The sequence below is a fragment of the Triticum dicoccoides genome, chromosome 2B, assembly GCF_002162155.2.
Source record: "Triticum dicoccoides isolate Atlit2015 ecotype Zavitan chromosome 2B, WEW_v2.0, whole genome shotgun sequence".
NCBI lineage: Eukaryota > Viridiplantae > Streptophyta > Magnoliopsida > Poales > Poaceae > Triticum > Triticum dicoccoides.
Window position 1 is genome coordinate 480,878,556 of NC_041383.1, and position 15,170 is coordinate 480,893,725.

Below are 15,170 nucleotides of genomic sequence, written 5' to 3' on the forward strand. Positions count from 1 at the left end.
GATTACGTTACTAAGTGGGTAGAAGCTATTCCAACTAGTAGTGTTGATCATAACACCTCTATTAACACGCTTAAAGAAGTTATTTTTCTGAGGTTTGGAGTCCCTAGATACCTAATGACTGATGGTGGTTCACATTTTATTCATGGTGCTTTTCGTAAAATGCTTGCTAAGTATGATGTTAATCATAGAATTGCATCTCCATATCACCCACAGTCTAGTGGCCAAGTAGAACTGAGTAACAGAGAGCTTAAATTGATTTTGCAAAAGACTATTAATAGATCTAGAAAGAATTGGTCCAAGAAGCTTGATGATGCATTATGGGCTTATAGAACTGCATATAAAAATCCTATTCGTATGTCTCCATATGAAATGGTTTGTGGAAAAGCATGTCACTTACCTCTCGAACTAGAACATAAGGCATATTGGGCCATTAAAGAGCTCAGTTATGATTTCAAGCTTGCTGGTGAGAAGAGGTTATTTGACATTAGCTCACTTGATGAATGGAGAACTCAAGCCTATGAGAATGCGAAACTGTTTAAAGAAAAAGTTAAAAGATGGCATGACAAAAGGATACAAAAGTGCGAGTTTAATGTAGGTGATTATGTGTTGCTTTTCAACTCTCTTTTAAGATTTTTTGCAGGAAAACTCCTCTCTAAATGGGAAGGTTCTTACGTTATCGAGGAGGTCTATCATTCCGATGCCATAAAAATCAACAACTTCGAAGGCACAAATCCGAAGGTGGTGAACGGTCAAAGAATCAAACATTATATCTCAGGTAATCCCATAAATGTTGAAACCAATGTGATTGAAACCATAACCCCGGAGGAATACATAAGGGACACTTTCCAGAACGTTTGAGACTCCGAAAAGGAATAGGTATGTGGTATGGTAAGTAAACCGACTCCAAAACAGTTCTAATAGCAATTTTTTCTCTGTTTGGGATATTTAAGAAAATAGGAAAAATAAGAAGTAGTCCGGGAAGGACACGAGGCGTCCACGAGGGTGGAGGGCGCACCCTACCCCCTTGGGGATGCCCCCTTCCTCGTGGGCACCTTGTTTGCTCTCCGGATTCCGTTTTCTTGTATGATACTTCTTGTGGTCGGTAAAAATTCATTATATAATCTCCCGAATGTTTTTACCACTGTACCACGATGAAATCCTCTGTTTTTGTTTTGAGTTGTTTTTGCCGCAGATTTGAACAATATGTCATCCCAGGATTCGGAGGGAGAAATCTATGTAGCTGATTACCTTGCAGACCCTAAGGTCTACGGGGACTTGTAGCATTATGGTTGGACCACTTAGGAAGAAGAAGACTACAATCCTAAGGGAAAGGAGGAGTAGAGCTCAGATGGAGATGAAGTCCCATTACCTCAACCTGGGGACATGCACGTGGAGTTTAAAAAGTCAAGCCTCCCTGATAGGGCAAACAAACCTAAGATCGACTTTATCCCTTTTCGTCTCTTGCACGAGAACAAACAGGAACTATGCAAAAGGATATTAAGCCATGAGCAGGAGATCGATGATCTAAGGGAGCAAAATTCCATCCTGAAGCGCAAATTAAGGAAGAATCCTACATCATCAACAACTCCATCATCATCACCTCCGAAGAAGGAGACATAATCACATGGGTATGGGCACTCCCCTTGGCAACTGCCAAGCTTGGGGGACGTGTCCCGGTATAGTATCACCATCACACTCCTCTCTTTACCGTTTTTCTTAGTTTGATCCTTTTGGTAATATCTTGATCTAGTAGATTAAAGTTTTAAAATGATCTAGTTTTGAGTTTCGCTTTATGATTACTCTATGTAATTGAGTCCGTGAGCTATATATAATAAAGATTAGTCTTGAGTCAAGGGCTTTGCTATCTTGCTATGATCTTGAGGGAATAAAAGAAAAAGAAAGAATAAAAATAAATAAAGAGATCATATGGATCTTATGGAGAGTAATGACTTCACATATTAAGAGTATGATGAATAAAAGTTGTTGAGAGTTGACAAACATAGTTTTGGTCATCGTTGCAATTAATAGGAAGTAATAAAGAAAGAGAGATTCTCACATATAAATATACTATCTTGGACATCTTTTATGATTGTGAGCACCCATTAAAATATGACATGCTAAAGAGTTGATGTTGGACAAGGAAGACAACATAATGGGTTAAAGTATATTGTCATGGATCATCCAACATGTTGAGCTTGCCTTTCCCTCTCATGCTAACTAAATTCTTTGCACCAAGTAGAGATACTACTTGTGCTTCCAAATATCCTTAAACCCAGTTTTGCCATGAGAGTCCACCATATCTTCCCATGGATTAAGTAAGATCCTTCAGGTAAGTTGTCATTGTTGCAAGCAATAAAAATTGCTCTTTAAATATGTATGATTTATTAGTGTGGGAGAAAATAAGCTTTATACGATCTTGTGATGTGGAAGAAATAAAAGCTACGGACTGCATAATAAAGGTCCATATCACAAGTGGCAATATAAAGTGACGTTCTTTTGCATTAAGATTTTGTGCATCCAACCCTAAAAGCACATGACAACCTCTGCTTCCCTCTGCAAAGGGCCTATCTTTTATTTTTGTCTTATACCTTCATACAAGGGTCATGGTGATCTTCACCTTTCCTTTTTACATTTTGTCCTTTGGTAAGCACATTGTGTTGGAAAGATCCTGATATATATATATCCAATTGGATGAGAGTTAGCATGAACTATTATTGTTGACATTACCCTTGTGGTAAAAGGTTGGGAGGCAACACTATAAGCCCCTATCTTTCTCTGTGTCCGATTAAAACTTCATACCCATATTGCATGAGTGTTAGCAATTGTGAAAGACTAAATGATAGTTGAGTATGTGGACTTTCTGAAAAGATCTTATATTGACTCTTGCCGATGTTATTATAAATTGCAATTGCTTCAATGATCGAGATTATAGTTTGTTAGTTTTCAATGAAGTTTCTGATTCATACTTGACATTGTGAATAGATTGTTACTTTAGTATAAGAAATCATATGACAATATTTATATATGTTGCTGTTATAAGAATGATCATGATGCCCTCATGTCCATATTTTATTTCATCGACACCTCTATCTCTAAACATGTGGACATATTTTCCGATATTGGCTTCCGCTTGAGGACAAACGAGGTCTAAGCTTGGGGGAGTTGATACGTCCATTTTGCATCATACTTTGATATTGATATTTATTCATTATGGGCTGGTATTACTCATTATGTCACAATACTTATGACTTTTCTCTTATTTTACAAGGTTTACACGAAGAGGGAGAATGCCGGTAGCTGGAATTCTGGACTGGAAAAGGAGCAAATATTAGAGACCTATTCTGCATAACTCCAAAAGTCTTGAAACTCCACGGAAGTTATTTTTGGAATTAATAAAAAATACTGAGCGAAGAAAATACCAGAGGAGGGCCACCCACCGTCCACGAGGGTGGGAGGCGCGCCCCCTGCCTCGTGGACCATGGTCGTCGCCCACGAAGGACTTGCCTCACTAGCGGTAGATCTTCACGAAGTAGGTGATCTCCTTGCCCTTACAAACTCCTTGGTTCAACTCCACAATCTTGTCGGAGGCTCCCAAGTGACACCTAGCCAATCTAGGAGACACCACTCACAAAGAAGTAACAATTGGTGTGTTGATGATGAACTCCTTGCTCTTGTGCTTCAAATGATAGTCTCCCCAACACTAAACTCTCTCTCTCAGGATTTGGATTTGGTGGAAACAAGATTTGAGTGGAAAGCAACTTGGGGAAGGCTAGAGATCAAGATTCATATGGTAGGAATGGAATATCTTGGCCTCAACACAAGTGTAGGTGGTTCTCTCTCAGAGAAAGTAAGTTGGAAGTGTAGGTTCATTCTGATGGCTCTCTCCACGAATGAAGAGGAGGTGGAGGGGTATATATAGCCTCCACACAAAATCTAACTATTACACACAACTTGCCAATCTCGGTGGGACCGAATTGAAAAACTCGGTCGGACCGATTCAGCAAACCTAGTGATCGTTAGGATATTCGGTGGGACCGACATGCAACTCGGTAGGAATGATATGGTTAGGGTTAGGGCATAATGTAATCTCGATGAGACCAATTACACAAACTTGGTGGGACCGACTTTGGTAATAAGCTAACCAGAGAGTTGGTCAGGTAAACTCGGTGGGACCGATTCGCTCATCTCGGTGAGACCGAAATGTTACGAAACGGAAACATAGAGTTTACATTGCAATCTCGGTGGGACCGATCGCTCATCTCGGTGGTGCCGAAACGTTACGAAGGGAAACAGAGAGATTACAATCGCATCTCGGTGAGGCTGAGATCCCCATCGGTGAGACCGATTTGCCTAGGGTTTGTGGCAGTGGCTATGGCATTTGAACTCGGTGGCGCCGGATAGAAAAAATCGGTGGGGCCGAGTTTGACTTTTGGTTTAGGTCATATGTGGATGTGAGAAAGTAGTTGAGGGCTTTGGAGCATATCACTAAGCATTTTGAGCAAGAACCTCATTGAGCAACACCTCATCCCTCCTTGATAGTATTGGCTTTTCCTATAGACTCAATGTGATCTTGGATCACTAAAATATAAAATGTAGAGTCTTGATCTTTGAGCTTGAGCCAATCCTTTTGTCCTTAGAATTTTGAGGGGTCCACTTTTCTCATCCATGCCATGCCATTCATTGAGCTTTCCTGAATTATTTATCTTGAAATAGCATTATCTCAATGAGCTATATGTTGTTAGGAATTACCAAAACCACCTAGGGATAGTTGCACTTTCAATCTCCCCTTTTTGGTAATTGATGACAACATATAGATGAAAGCTTCGACAAAAGATAATAAGATTGAAAAAACATTGTTGCTTTGAGAAGTATGTGAAAAGCAAGAGCTCCCCCTAAATTTGTGCATAGTTTAAGATTTGCTTTGGACTGCAAATGCACAATGAGTTAGGATCATGGGTTACTCTTCCATGTCACATACATCTTGGTGGAGTGCTCAAAATGATAATAATTACATGCATGCACTCATCACCAAGCAAAGTGAATGATCATATAGAAATAAAAGGATAATGTCATCCAACAAGAATTAAGGTAGCATCGTATATGATCAACCACATGATCAACCAAGTATCACACAAAAGCATAAAGTATCTCAAACAAGCAAATAAAGTTGAACCACCAAAACAAGAGAGAACAAAAAGCAACACTCTCTCTCGAAGCCTATGATCTATACATTTTTCTCCCCCTTTGGCAACAAGTTACCAAAAAGTTCATAGAAAATGCATAGTTCTAAACGACTCTCAGGCTTGGTCTTCAGGTGGTGGTGTAGATATAACTCCAAGGACGAAGGCATCAGTTGAGGTTGATGGAGCTGATGGAGTGGCTACTGGAGCTGGTGGTACTGAAGCTGTTGCTGGTGCAGATGAAGTTGCTCTGGTGTGTGTAACTGGCACTGCATCAGATCTCTGACTTCTGGGCACTCTAGCAAATGCATCAGTGGTAGTCTTGCCCTTCCTCTCCTGCACTTCATCCTGAAGTTGCTCAACAACTGATTGTATCTCAGTGACCTTCACATCTAAGTCACAGAACTTCTGCTCCATGATCCTCTCCAAGCTCTCCTGGTTTTGAGTCAGGGTGGCCAAGCCCTTCTCAATCCTCAGAGTGGAGGCAATCAAGTAGCCAAGATGATCTAGCTTGATCTTCAGGAAGATCTGAGATGCCTCTTCAGCAGTTGGCATCTTAGCAGCCTTCTCAGCCCTTGCCTTCTCCTTCTTCTCTTGTGCTTGCACGGAAGATGGTTCATTTTCATCCATTACCACTCTGTTGTCCTCAAAGTCTGGGTAGATGGGCATGTGATCCTTGTCCAAGAGATATGTGCCAGTGCCCATCTTGGAGTCGATTAGCTCCTGGATCTATGGGGCATACCCACAACTTCTCTCTTGATCAGCTATTGTCCTCTTGATAGTTTCCACTATTAGGCTTGTGACCTTGAACTTTTGAGGGACATCAAATATGTGAAGCAGGTTAATTGCATGGCCTCTGATCATCTTGTGATCACCTGGCTTTGGCAAAAGAGTGTGCCTGAGGATCCAGTTGATTGTTGGCAATCCTGATAGAAGGTAATGTACTGATCCAAATTTGTGTGTCTCAAGAGCAGCATCTGGGATCTCTCTATACATATGTGCCATAGAGTTGTGATCCTTTTTCTTCTTGGCATAGACATCCAAGTCATCCTCATTCTCCTTAGGAGCATTGATCAATTTTTCCCATTCTTCAACTGTTGATTGGTACCTAGAACCTTCAGACATCCAAACAGTCCTTCCATCTGGGTAGAAGTGAGCTGTGGAGTAGAACTGCATAATAAGCTCATCATTCCACTTTGTGAGCTTCTGCCCAACAAAGTCATCTACTCCACAAGCATTGAAACTGTCATACACTCCTGGATAATGCTCTTCATTCTTCCTGATGTACTCCCAGTCCACCCATCTCATATCACAGAAAATTGATTTCTTGTCAAGCAGCACTGTCTCATAGAAGTCTTGTTGTTCCTTTGTATGGAACCTGTAGTCCACAGTAGTTATTTTCCTGACTGCATAGGGATCAGTCAATCTCCACTGCCGGAGTCCTGCATCCTTCCTCAGCTTCATGTCCTCAGCTACTAGATGAACATCATTGTGATCTGGAATTTTGGGCTTCAACTTCCTCAAGACATGTGTCTCATCATCTTCTTCTTTTTCTAGCGCTGCTTCATGTACTGGGGCCTTGTTCTTCTCTCCAGCAGGAATATTCCTTGTATTCCTCTTGGGTGCAACTTTGGGCTTTGGAGCAGTTGCCTTGGGAGCTTCTTTGGGCTTTGATGAAGCATCCCCTTACCTGATAGCATCACCCATAAGCTTTTAAGCTTTAGGTGCTGGTGCAACAACCTCTTCCTCTTCTTCTTCCATCATGGAAGGCTTTCCAATAACCCTGGCCATGGTCTTCTTGACCCTTTCCTTCCTTTTCTTCCCTTCTGCAGCAGCCTCTTTGGGTTCAGATTCTAAAGGTACTTGAGTAGAGGCTCTAGCTTTAGACATGGCGATTCTTCTTGCAGGTGCTTTGGTCCTCATACCAGGCTTAGTGGTAGCAGTTGTGCCATATTCCTTCTTTAGCACCTTCTTCTTGGAAGTGGCCTCATCCTCAACAGCCATATAGTCTTCATCCTCAGAATCTGAGGTTATCTTCTTTCTGGCCCTAGTGGCTATCTTAGGTAAGTTGCTGGGTGTGCTCCTGCTACCATCATAGCTGCTAGAGGGACTAGTGACCTCACTCAAGTGAACCTGCTCCTCAGACTTGTTCTGACTGTCACTCTGATCTGACATGTTGCAAACACTGATAGCAGACCCTGTGAATAGATATAGATGAGGTAGAGTAGATGAGCATCACAAAATACAGAGGTTTTTGCAAAAGAATGAGTCAAAAACTTAGTTTTAGTTTTCCACTGAAAGCATTTCGGATCTACCGATTTGCAAACTAGGTGATACCGAAGCACCTTTTGGAACCTAAACTAGTGAACTCGGTCAGACCGAGTCATAGTTCGGTGGCAGCGAGACTGCTAGGGTTTCACAAAGTCCTGAACTCGGTCACACCGATTTGCAATTCTCGGTCAGACCAAGGATCACATGTGCAATGGCTTTAGCCAAATCGGTGGAACCAATTTCTACAACTCGGTTGGTCCGAGATGGTTTCGGCGGAAACCTAACCCTAATTTTTCAATCCACAACTAAACTACGGAGTGATTTCGCGGGGATTCGACTTCCCCTGGGGGTAGGGAGTATTATGAAAGGAGGTTAATCATAGATTAGCAAAAACCCCAGAATAAATTCTTCCTGGGTCGACTGGATAGGATGATCTCAATCGTGGCAAGATAAATGGCAAAACAATGTGCTAGGAATCAGAGTGAGATTAGCACAAGGATCAAGTCCATACCCTAGTGCGGCGATGGACCTGCTACGGTGCCAACGACAGAGACGATTCCCGTTGACGTCGAAAGAGACCAGCGGCGGGAGGCAGCTGGCAACGAGGAGGACGATCCGGAGACTCAGGGAGGCAGGGCAGGCTGAGCGCGGGCAAAGGGATTCGGAGAAATTTCCAAATTTTGGCCTGGGGATATATATAGCCTGACCCTGTCGGTGTGACCAAGTGGAACAACTCGGTGGCACCGAGATGCATAACTGCAAGCAGCTACTGCAACTCGGTGTGACCGAAAAGTTCAAATCGATTGCACCGAGATTGTAAACCTAGACCGACTTAGTGATCTCGGTATGACCGAAATGGATTTCTCGGTCAGACCGAAACGCACAAAGAAGTTTTGGAAGTTAAGTCTATGATGAATCGGGGACTCTGAGTGCTCCTCACACAGAGTGGTTCGAATCTGACTTGATCAAATTTTGTGATGTAGCATGAATAGAGTTTGAGACTAGAAAAGCATAGATAGCTAGAGAAAGTTCATAGGCATTCTTGTCCATCCACTTGGCAAAAGAAAAGGGACCAAACAATCAAAACTACAAGTGGATGTCCTTGAATGAGTAAAATATGCAAATGACATGCTCACACAATAAAATAACAAATGAAATATGTGGCAAAGCATGCACAACCATTCTAGCATCTATCAAGCAATTGGCAATGACTAGGTCATCTATATATGAGTATATTGACTTAGGAGTCAAATGAGAACATTTGATCATAGGTCATACTCATCGTTTAAGCTCAAGTGGGGTTGCCACTTTTACATAATGCATTGTGGTGTTCACACCATTAGAGTTGCTTTAGCTCAATTCTTAGAGTAAAGCTCCCCCTAGATGTGAGATCCCCCCTTAGGAGGGATGAACTAACCTTGGGTTTTGTTGATGATGTCCTCATGTAGATGTTGAAGATGTGGATGCTCAATGTTGATGTAGATCATTTGGAGCAATCCATTGGAGTGAGTTGCACTTTCAATACCTACACGGGTTAGTCCCATAAGGAACAAACAAGGATATCCATAGACATAGAGTGATGCACACACAAGATGATGTCCATGAAAGCTTTAGGTTACCTTGTCCCTTGTCTTACCAACAAGAGGGTTTGTGACTCCTTGAACTAGTGCAAGATGTGGAAGTTGATTGCACTCGTCCTTGCCAAAATGATAAGAGTGAAGTATGTTGGCGGAGTCACCCTCAAGAACTCTCTAGTTATTCTTATTCAGGATCCACACCATCTTGATGGGAATCCTTGGAGTTGTAGTCGTACTTGATGAAGTAGAACTTGATGTAGTCTTGGGAACCCACTTAACCAAGGCCTTGGGAGCTTCTTCAAATGCATCAATCTCCTCTTGAAGCTTATCCTTGCCTTTTTGCTTGTGGTATTGTGGTGGAAGAGCATCTTGAGCGTGTGTCCCCTTGAAAGAAGTAGGATCATACTTCTCTTGTCGAGGAACAAACTTTGTCTTGGGGTATTGATCTTCTTCCCACTCAACTCCATTGGCATTGAACTTTCGTTCAAAACCAACACCTTGGTTCTTCCGGTGCCTTCCTTGCTTGCGTATAATTTCCTCGAATTGCTTACTCCCGACAAGGCTCTTGTGAACACATTTATCTATAATTCCCTTCAATAAGCTATTTTCTTGCTCAAGTGTAACTTGGCTAAGAGAATCATTAGTGGAATCAAGAGAACTACTAGAAGCAACAACATTGGATTTAACATGATTATTGTTACTACTAGAGGAATAATTCTTCTTGTTCTTGTTACTAGACTTGACTTGAGGCATGTAAGTAGATAAGAGTAAACGCTTGGCAATGTAAGAAGAACTTTTCTTGCGAAGATCATCATTGATTGCCTTTAAGAACTCATGCTCTTGCTCAAGGTTGAGCTTTTCAAAGCGTAACTTCTCATGAGTCCTTCAAAGTTCTCGATGATCCCCTAAGATAGTTTCATGACCTAACTTAAGAGTGTTTAGTTCTTTAGTTAGGAGCTCAATCTTCTCCTTATCATTATCATTCGTTTTATCTTGATTAGCATGATTAATTGACGTTTCATCATAGTATTCATCACTAGAGTTGTCAATAAGTAAATCATCATCACTATTGAAATCAACATACTCGGGGTGTGATACCTTTGGGCCTTTAGCCATGAAGCATCTTCCAAGTCCTTCATTTGGTGAATCAAATATGTCGTAGGAGTTGGTTGACACAAGTGCTAGACCGGCAACATCTTCATCTTGAGTATGTTCGGAGTCAGAGTGATAACTTCTCTCGGAGTGATGGTCGGAGTCAGAGCCGGATACCCATTCACCAACATGAGCTTGATGTCTTCGTTTTGTGTAGCTCCTTGATGACTTGTCCTTCCTTTCCAAATCCTTGCTTCTCCGGGGTGTTCTTCGTTCATAACGATCATCTCTACTCCTTCTCTCTCTTGGTGGTGATTCTTCTCTTCTACTTCTTCTCTTAGGTGATTCTTCTCTTCTTTTGTAGGGAGCCGTACACTCAATGGAATAGTGTCTGGGTCTTCCACAATTGTAGCAATTACGCTCTCGACTAGAAGATCTTTTGTCATTGTAGTACCTTGACTTGGAGCTTCTTTCCTTGCTTATACTCTTGTAGAACTTGTTGATGTTCTTCACCATTAGGCTCAATTCTTCATTGACGGTTTGTTTCTCACTTGATGATGTGGGAGCTTCATGTGAGGCTTTGTAAGCACCACTTGACTTGTTGTGGAGCTCCTCCTTATCCTTGAGTGACATCTCATGAGCAACAATTCTTCCAATGACCTCCGTTGGCTTGAGATTCTTGTAATTGGGTATCATTTGGATCAATGTGCACAGGGTATCATATTTTCCATCCAAGGCTCTCAAGATCTTCTTGATTATGAATTTGTCGGTCATCTCTTCACTTCCTAAGCCGGCGATCTCATTTGTAATGAGAGCACGCCTAGAGTACATTTCAGTGACGCCTTCACCATCCTTCATCTCGAACTTGTCAAGTTGACTTTGAAGCACATCCAACTTGGATTCCTTGACGGAGTCGGTACCTTCGTGCATATCAATCAAAGTATCCCAAATTTCCTTTGCATTCTCAAGACGGCTGATTTTGTTGAATTCTTTGGGGCATAATCCGTTGAAGAGGATATCACAAGCTTGAGAGTTGTATTGCAACATCTTCAACTCTTCCGCGCTAGCTTCACGGTTTGGTTCTCTCCCATCAAAGAATTCACCTTGCAAGCCAATACACACAATAGCCCAAACGGCGGGGTTATGTCCGAGAATATGCATTTTCATCTTATGCTTCCAACTAGCAAAATTAGTACCATCAAAGTAAGGACCTCTACGGTGATAGTTTCCCTCGCTAGACGCCATACTCTCCTAGGTTGTGAAACCAAGGCTATGATGACCAAAGGCTATGGAGATCAAGGCAAAAGGAGACCAACGCTCTGATACTACTTATAGGATCGAAAGTATGTCTAGAGGGGGGAGTGATTAGACTACTTGACCAAATAAAAACTTATCCTTTTCCCAATTTTAGTTCTTAGCAGATTTTAGCAAACTTAGCACAAGTCAAGCAATCTTAACACAATTCAAGCAAGCATGCAAAGAGTATATGAGCAGCGGAAAGTAAAGCATGCAACTTGCAAGAATGTAAAGGGAAGCGTTTGGAGAGTGCAAACGCAATTGGAGACACGGATGTTTTTGTCGTGGTTCCGATAGGTGGTGCTATCATACATCCACGTTGATCGAGACTTCAACCCACGAAGGGTAACGACTGCACGAGTCCACGGAGGGCTCCACCCAAGAAGGGTCCACGAAGAAGCAACCTTGTCTATCCCACCATGGTCGTCGCCCACGAAGGACTTGCCTCACTAGTGTTAGATCTTCACGAAATAGGCGATCTCCTTGCCCTTACAAACTCCTTGGTTGAACTCCACAATCTTATCGGAGGCTCCCAAGTGACACCTAGCCAATCTAGGAGACACCACTCTCCAAGAAGTAACAAATGGTGTGTTGATGATGAACTCCTTGCTCTTGTGCTTCAAATGATAGTCTCCCCAACACTCAACTCTCTCTCGCAGGATTTAGATTTGGTGGAAAGAAGATTTGAGTAGAAAGCAACTTGGGGAAGGCTAGAGATCAAGATTCATATGGTAGGAATGGAATATCTTGGCCTCAACACAAGTGTAGGTGGTTCTCTCTCAGAAAAATTAAGTTGGAAGTGTAGGTTCGTTCTGATGGCTCTCTCCACGAATGAAGAGGAGGTGGAGGGGTATATATAGCCTCCACACAAAATCTAACCGTTACACACAACTTGCCAATCTCGCTGGGACCGAATTGAAAAAACTCGGTCGGACCGATTCAGCTAACCTAATGACCGTTAGGATATTCGGTGGGACCTACATGCAACTCGGTAGGACCGATATGGTTAGGGTTAGGGCATAATGTACTTGGTGAGACCGATTACACAAACTCGGTGGGACCGACTTTGGTAATAAGCTAACCAGTGAGTTGGTCAGGTAAACTCGGTGGGACCGATTCGCTCATCTCGGTGAGACCGAAATGTTACGAAAGGGAAATAGAGAGTTTACATTGCAATCTCGGTGGGACCGATCGCTCATCTCGGTGGTGCCGAAACGTTACGAAGGGAAACAGAGAGATTACAATCCCATCTCGGTGAGACCGAGATCCCCATCAGTGAGACCGATTTGCCTAGGGTTTGTGGCAGTGGCTATGGCATTTGAACTCGGTGGCGCCGGATAGAAAGAATCGGTGGGGCCGAGTTTGACTTTTGGTTTAGGTCATATGTGGATGTGAGAAAGTAGTTGAGGGCTTTGGAGCATATCACTAAGCATTTTGAGCAAGAACCTCATTAAGCAACACCTCATCCCTCCTTGATAGTATTGGCTTTTCCTATAGACTCAATGTGATCTTGGATCACTAAAATATAAAATGTAGAGTCTTGAGCTTTGAGCTTGAGCCAATCCTTTTGTCCTTAGCATTTTGAGGGGTCCACTTTTCTCATCCATGCCATGCCATTCATTGAGCTTTCCTGAATTATTTATCTTGAAATAGCATTAGCTCAATGAGCTATATGTTGTTAGGAATTACCAAAACCACCTAGGGATAGTTGCACTTTCACCAAGGCATAGAAACATAGAATAATCCTACACTATACAATAAAGAAATTACAGCCGATTATACCCACTAGGCATTATGGTTCGGCACAGGTGATAATAAAGCATACACAAACAACAAATTACATATACTGGGCAAATACAGCTCATACATCATGGACGCGCATCAACTTAACTCCATTTGAACTATAATCTCTTCAGAAAATAGGATTGGCTGAATTCAGATAGCACAAATTTCAGTCTGCAAAATCTCGAATTCCTTCATGGTTATCTCAGTGTCTTGTTTCATTTTTTGACACCTGCATCTAATACATGCATGTCCAGTCTCAACTTGTTGATTATACATTGACAATCATGTACACGTTCTCTTGCCACCTCTAGTTGATGCTCGAGAACATCAGCACATTCCAATTCCAATCCATAATCATTCGGTAACGGCCATGCCGCACTGCTCGCAGATCTTTGTGTTGATGTCACTTCATCCTGAAATGTTTCTGTAAGTACACATGACTAGGGCAATAGTTACAACAGTGAAGCGAGCAAGACACTATTTGTACTACATGGCAAAATAGGACTAACAATAATGTTACACGTCATGAAGCATAAGCAGGTGATATTTTAAAAATTATAAAAAGATAGTCTGTGCAGCCTGCGTACAGAAATCCCTCTTAGCTCACTAGAGGAGCATGATATTGGGGCCCAATCGAAAACACAGACAAGTTACAAATTTAGACAACACGTTGCCTATAAGTAAGCAAGCAGTTGGCCATTCTGTAGCTCAATTGAATTCTTAGGGAGCATAATGAACAACAGAGGGTTTCATACAAACATACTACAACAGGCAAAACTATGCAATCATTAGCGTAGTATAAACTAGATTGTGAGGCTCATGCAATAATAGTTGGTTAATAGATTTCAAAGCTTCAGGCACACTTGAACAGAGTAATTAAATGGTAAGGCCTTTAATTATGTCAACTAATAGTTATACAAGTACCCAACATCAGGCATGATTCTTTGGGCATCTCATTAACTGAGGACAAATAAAGCAATTGAAAAGAGCAAATTAACTATGCCTGAAACAAACAAGGAATTGAACTATTGAGTTGCATACAGTGACTTACCTTAGCAGGTTGAAGAGGCTCAGCGCAGCTCCTACTTCTCTTGCAAGGCTCCTTCCTAACATTTGTACTTGGAAATCCTCAATCTTATCTTCATTGCACCCCCTCTACAAGGTGACACAAACTAGTTACTCGTCTCCTTGGAAGATAAATATGCATACTTTCCAGTCTGTGAACAAAAAAGGATGAGATTATAACAAAACAACACCACATAATGAAACATGCCGCATCTCTTGCACTTGCACACAATGAAATGAGCATTTACTATGTCTGCACTATGTAAAAACTAGGCATACCTTCAAACTGGATCTCCAGGTACTCTTGGAGAGCCTACTTTAGTGTACAGCCAAACCTTTATGTCACCTATGAGTTAGACAAGGCCCCACTACAGCAGCCCTTAGCACTACAAAAAAAAGACACATCTGTGACATTTTGGGCCGAACGAATTTTTTTTCTGCCATACATATGACACTTCTATGATGATAATTGTGACAAAACCCGGTATCATCATAGATGTGGTGGGCTCCTACTTCTATGACAAAAAATCATGACAGAAAATGGGCTTTTCGTCCTGGGCGGGCCGGAGACGCAGCTGCATGACATTCTTTGGGCCGTCCATGACGGAAAAAACCGTGGTAGAAGCGAGGGGGAGGAAAATTTCGGGGAGTTGCCGGTTACGGTGGGAGGTCGGGGGCCGAGCGATGCGTGTTTCTCTCATACACGTGCGAGCGTGTGTGCGAGGCGTTGGCTCTAACTGAACCCGAGCGAGGCGTTGGGCTCTAACTGAACCTAAGCGATTGCACTGCAGGCTACGCATTACTGAACCCGAGCGATCGATCGATGGCTGTTAACTGAACCCGATGGAGCGATTCCTTCGCTACTGCTGCTAACTGAAGCCGATCGATTGGATGAACAGTGAGC